We start from the raw sequence: 6,000 nt of genomic DNA, 5'->3' as shown, positions 1-6,000 counted from the left end.
CCTAACCCTCTCTCTTTCGTGTTATATTTACTTTTAGGTTCCTTTAGCGGTGGGGCTCTAAAGGGATGAGAGGAGCGTTGGTTCGTGAAAGGCTCTTTTGCAGATTAAGCCTTTATTACTTTAGAGCGTCGCGTTTGTTTTAGTGATACGATACTTTTGGAGATATAATGAAATACCGCCTTTAATCTAAATATAGAGTAATCTAGATTAGTAGGTTTATAATTATCGTCTCGGTAGCTGTTTTGTAAACGCTTTTCTATTACCCCTTCTGTTGGGTGAATTCTTTTTATAAAATTCCGATTTTTCGTTTCATATTTCTGTCCTTTTTGCCTCATATTTTTAGGGGTGTTTCACTTATATACATAATTTACAACCTAAAAATTCCAAAAGAATATTCTTGTACAATCATATGCATAACAACATGCATCTTCAAAATGCATCAATTAACAGGTTGATCTTCAAAACAACAGATAAGCATATTAGGAAAATAATTACATTTTTTCCCCTTCCCCTTATTATCTCGGGACCTAGCTGGACCTGCAATGCATATTTTAAAACATAAAATGAGGGTTATACCAGGAGGTCTACTGAGATAACCCATTTCTTTGCAATTACAGGGTGAAGATCATCAAAACCTATTTAAAATTCACATTTGAATATCCAACCACTTTAAATCAAATATAACTTTAGTAAAACAAAACTGCAAGCTATAAAATGATCTTACCACAAAAGGGGATTAACCACTAAGGTTCTTATAAACATCTGAAATACAACTCTCAAAGACCACAAGTCATAACTGATCAGAGCTAACCTCCACAATCATATAAAAGAGTAACAGTAAATAACAATTACCAGAGTTCTTGGTTTATTATCAAAAACTTTTAAGTTACAAACAGATTTAAATTTAAATAAGAACTGATTAAACCCTTCGGGTTTTATTTCAAATCACTACTCTTTAAAATAGTCAAATAAGATATCACAAAATCATTTGAAAACATGGGTAATTAATGCCTCCGGCTATAAGTCGTTTTCCCCTTCTTAATAAAATCCTTGTTATCATTTCAATAAGAGCAACATTCTCAAGTCTTCATGTCACAAAGAAATGTTGACTCAGAATTATCGCATCTTACGGATGTGACAACAAGAGTTATAGTAGTAACCACACACACAAATGTCACCCTTATACAAATGTACACATCTCCTTGATATGTCACCCTTATCCAAATGTACACATCTCCTTCATATGTCACCCTTATTGCATGGTACACCTCTCCTTGATTTGCCACCCTTGTTTCCACCTCAAATCTATAAATAAATCTGTAGATTTAGCCAATAATGGACAACACTCTGTCTGGTAACAATTCTCACCTATCAACACTCTGTCCGGATTCATTCTCAATAGACAACACTATGTCCGGATACGTTCTTATCGGATAACACTATGTTTGGTAACAATCCTCACCGGTCAACACTTATAATATAAACATTCAATCCGAATATTACCTTGTCCGATGAGCTTCCTCACCGGACAAGGCTTGATCGATAACCTCAATTCGTTTAACACTCGATGTCTTAAATATTAAACCATTCAACACTTGGGAAAAGAGGTTCCCAATACGGACAACACTATGTCCGATAAAGAGTCTTCACTGGACAAGACTGTGTCTGATAAATTCCTCATCGGACGATGAGTTAAAATAATCAACTCATAAACCGGTCAAGGCTTAGCCGGTAACCGGTCAAGGCTTAGCCGGTAAGGAGCCCTCATCGGACAACACTCTGTCTGAATACAGGCCCTTATCGGACAATGAATTTTCATAAGAACATATATCCAAACTCATATAGTAGCAGTTCAAGATACAAAAACCAGTAATCATACAAGTTCAAAGTTGTTTTAAAATAAAAACTCACCTTTTGCAAGTTTTGAATTTGAAAGAAGATGAAATATGCACACAGACTACTTCCACTTTGATCCCAACTATCAATTTTCCAAATTTAGCAAGAACCTACACAATTTTTCTCTTCTCTATTTTTCTTTCCAAAAATGGCAGCCAAAGGTTTCTTTTTCAAATTACTTTCCCTTTTATATATGCCTTAACAAGAAGGTGGTTTGGGAAAGAATACAAAACTCTTTTTCCCATTCACCTTCACCATGTACAATAACTCATGCATCGATGCATACACATATAAAATATGTTCACACATGCATATAAAATTTCATGCATGTAATCCATGCATGAATATAAACAATTTCATGCATATTCATCACCCCAACTCATGCATATACATATAAAATGAACATATATATATATATATATATATATATATATTCATGTACATAAACACACATACTCACATAATCATATAACAATTACCTCGGGTGTATAACCAACACCTGGTTATCACACTATCTACCTCTCAAAAGAAATTTGTCCCGTAATTCATTTAATCAAACAACCACGGATATTCAGTTCTCATTTCTGATTCTAACTCCTAGGTCGCCTCTGAACCTTTATGGAAGTGCCACTGTACTTTTACCAGATTAATCTCTTTGTTCTGTAACACCTTGGTTTTCTAATCAGTGATAGCTTCTGGTGTTTCCACGAAGTTCAGCTCGTTGTCTAATTTTATTTCTGGTAATGGTACTGCCAGACTTGGGCCAGCTAAACACTTTCGTAGATTAGACACATGGAAAGTGTTATCAACGGAACTAAGCTTCTTTGGTAGCTCTAACTAATAAGCAACTTATCTGATCCGTTTGCAAATCCTGAATGGCCCGATATACCTCAGACTGAGTTTACCTCTCTTACCGAATCTGACAACACCTTTCCATCAAGAGACTTTCAACATCACATAATCTCCTACTAGAAATTCAATTGGCTTACGATGTTTGTTGGTATAGCTCTTCAGACGGTCCTGAGTTGTTTTAATTCTTTCTCGAATTTGTTTAATCTTTTCTGAACTTACTTGAACAATTTCTTGACTTGTTAGCTGCCTCTCATCTACCTCATTCCATCACAGGCGTTCTGCACTTTCGGCCATACAAAACTTCATACGGTGTCGCTTGGATATTGAAGTGATAACTTATGTCGTATGCAAGTTCAATCAACGACATATAATCTTCCCATGATCCCCCGAAGTCAATAACAAAAGATCTTAACATGTCGTCGAGAGTCTGGATTGTTTTTTCACTTTGTCCGTCAGTCTGTGGATGATATGTTGTACTCAGCCGAATCGAAAATCCCAAAGCTTTGTGAAAACTCTCCCATAATTTAGACGTAAACCGACTATCCTGGTCTGAGAGGATAGATAGTGGAACTCTGTGCCTAGTTACAATTTCTTCGATGTAAATCTTCTCCAAATTTTTATAAAGGATAATTCTCTTTTATCGGTAGAAAGTGTGCAGATTTCGATAAATGGTCCACAGTCACCCATATGGCATTATATCCCTTTGGACTTCATGGTTGCTTCATGATGAAATCCATCGTAATATGATCCCATTTCGACACAGTAATCTCCAGAGACTGCAGATTCTCGTATGGTCTTGATGTTCAAACTTTACTTGTAGACACGTTATACATCGCTCAACATACCTTGTTATGTCTTTCTTCAATCCTAGCCACCAATAAAACATTTTTAAATCTTTATACATTTTTATTGGTACCTGGATGAATAGAATATCGGGATTTGTGGCTTTCATCCAAAATAACCTCCCGGATATTCCCATAGCGCGTTATCCAGATCCGTCCCTGAAAGCATAAAATTCCATTTGTGGTTCTTTTCCTAGGGTGGAAATCATTTTACCCGTCCGTTCAGACTTGGAGTTATTCTCTTTAACTTCTTTTTCTTTACACTTTAAAATTTCATCATGGAGATCTGGCAATAGATTCATTCTCATTGCTACGGCCTTGATCGTACTACTTTTCTCTTTTCTACTCAAGCGTCTGCTACCACGTTCGTTTTCTCCGGATGGTAGAGAATCTCACAATCAGAATCGTTTACTAGTTCAATCCATCGCCGTTGCCACATATTTAACTCGTTTTGACTAAACAGATGTTGAAGGCTCTTGTGATCTGTAAAGATCTAACATTTTGTTCCCAACAAGTAATGCCTCCAAATCTTCAAAGCATATACTACGGCTACAAGCTCCATGTCGTGTGTCGAATACTGTTTTTCCTGATCCTTCAATTGTTTGGATGTGTAATAAATAACCCTTCATCTTTGCATTACTATGCAACCCAAACCCAACTTTGAAGCATCACTATAGACCACAGAGTCTTCAGATTCTTCTAGTAGTGACAAATCCGAAGCGCTAGAAAGACAATCTCTTAACAGATGAAAAGCTTTTTGTTGATCCTTATCCCACTGGTAATTAACATTCTTCCGGTGAGCTTTGTTAATGGTGCAACAATTCTGGAGAAATCCTGAATAAACTTCCGAAAATGTAACCTGCTAAATCTAGAAAACTACGAATTTCAGAAGGAGTTTTCGACGCCTCCCATCTTTCAATAGCTTCAATCTTGGAATGATTTACTTTTACCCCTGCCTTAGAGATAACGTGACCAAAAAATTGAACTTCCCTCGACCAAAATTCACACTTGGAAAGTTTTGCAAATTTTTTTTCCTTTTTTAAGAGTTCAAGGATCAGATGAAGGTGTTCAACATGTTCTTCTTCAAATTTAAGAATATCGTCGATAAACACAATAACGAATTTATCAAGATATTTACTACATACTCGGTTCATCAGGTCCATGAAAGCCACAAGAGCATTGGTTAAACGAAAAGGAATAACCAAAAACTCATGATGTCCATACCTGGTCTAGAAAGCAGTTTTAGCAATATCTTCATTTCTGACTTGAAGTTGATGGTATCCCGACCGTAAATCGATTTTGAAAAAGTAACTGGTTCCTACCAGTTGATCAAATAAATCATTGATTCTTGGTAAGGGATACTTATTCTCGATTTTCATCTTATTCAGCTCCTTGTAATCAATACACATCCGCATCGATCCGTGTTTCTTTTTGAAAAACAGAACCAGAGCACCCCAATGTGAAGTACTCGGTCTCGTAAAGCCTTTGTCAAACCAACTCTTTCAATTCTGATGGTGCCAAACGATACGGTGCTCTGACCACTGGTGCTGCCCCAGGTCCTAGATCAATTCTGAATCTGATAGATTGATCAGGGGGTAGACCAGTCAAATCTTCCGGGAAAACTTCTAGATAATCACGAACTACTGAAATCGATTCTTGCTTACCTTTATCTTTCTTTGAATCAATTACGTAGGCCAGATAACCATGACATCCCTTCGGTATACACTTACGAGCTTTTAAAATGGATAACAGACTGGTATGATGATCCTGTCGATCACCATAAATAACAATCGTCCCTCTCTCTGGCAAATTGATATTAATCAACTTCTTGTTACACAAAATACTGGCTTGATTCTCTGCCAACTAATCCATTCCCACCACAACATCGAATTCTTTCATCAGCATTGAAAATAGATGGATTGGCAGCCCAGACCCCTCAATTTCAATTATGCAACTATTAAACACATAGGTAACGAATACTTGACTATTAATAGTATCAACCACTAATATATTGTGAAGGGGCACATAATTCATATATGCACACCCAACAAAATGATGGTGATACGAAAGAAAAGTTCTCTCCATAATCAAATAGTACTTTAGCATATATAGAATTAACAAGAAAAGTACATGTTACTACGTCTAGTGTTGTTTCAGCCTCACTTTTCATCATCTGAAAGGATCAGCCCTGCACCCTTCCTTGTCCTCTCCTCGGTACATTCGGTCTTCCACGAGTACTTGGGGTATTTTCTCCCATAGTCAATCGTGAAGTCCTCAGTTTTGGATAGTTTGGTTGGATGTGATCAGGTGAATTGCAATGGAAATATCTTTTAGGTGCTGGACAATTCCTCGGCAAATGTCCCGACTCCTCACACTAATAGCACTTTCCCTGTTCTGGTTTACAGTCACC

This window comes from Cynara cardunculus (genome assembly GCF_001531365.2).
Source record: "Cynara cardunculus var. scolymus isolate 2C chromosome LG 2, CcrdV1, whole genome shotgun sequence".
NCBI lineage: Eukaryota > Viridiplantae > Streptophyta > Magnoliopsida > Asterales > Asteraceae > Cynara > Cynara cardunculus.
The sequence above is the reverse complement of the archived record's forward strand: the minus strand, read 5'-3'. Positions refer to the sequence as shown.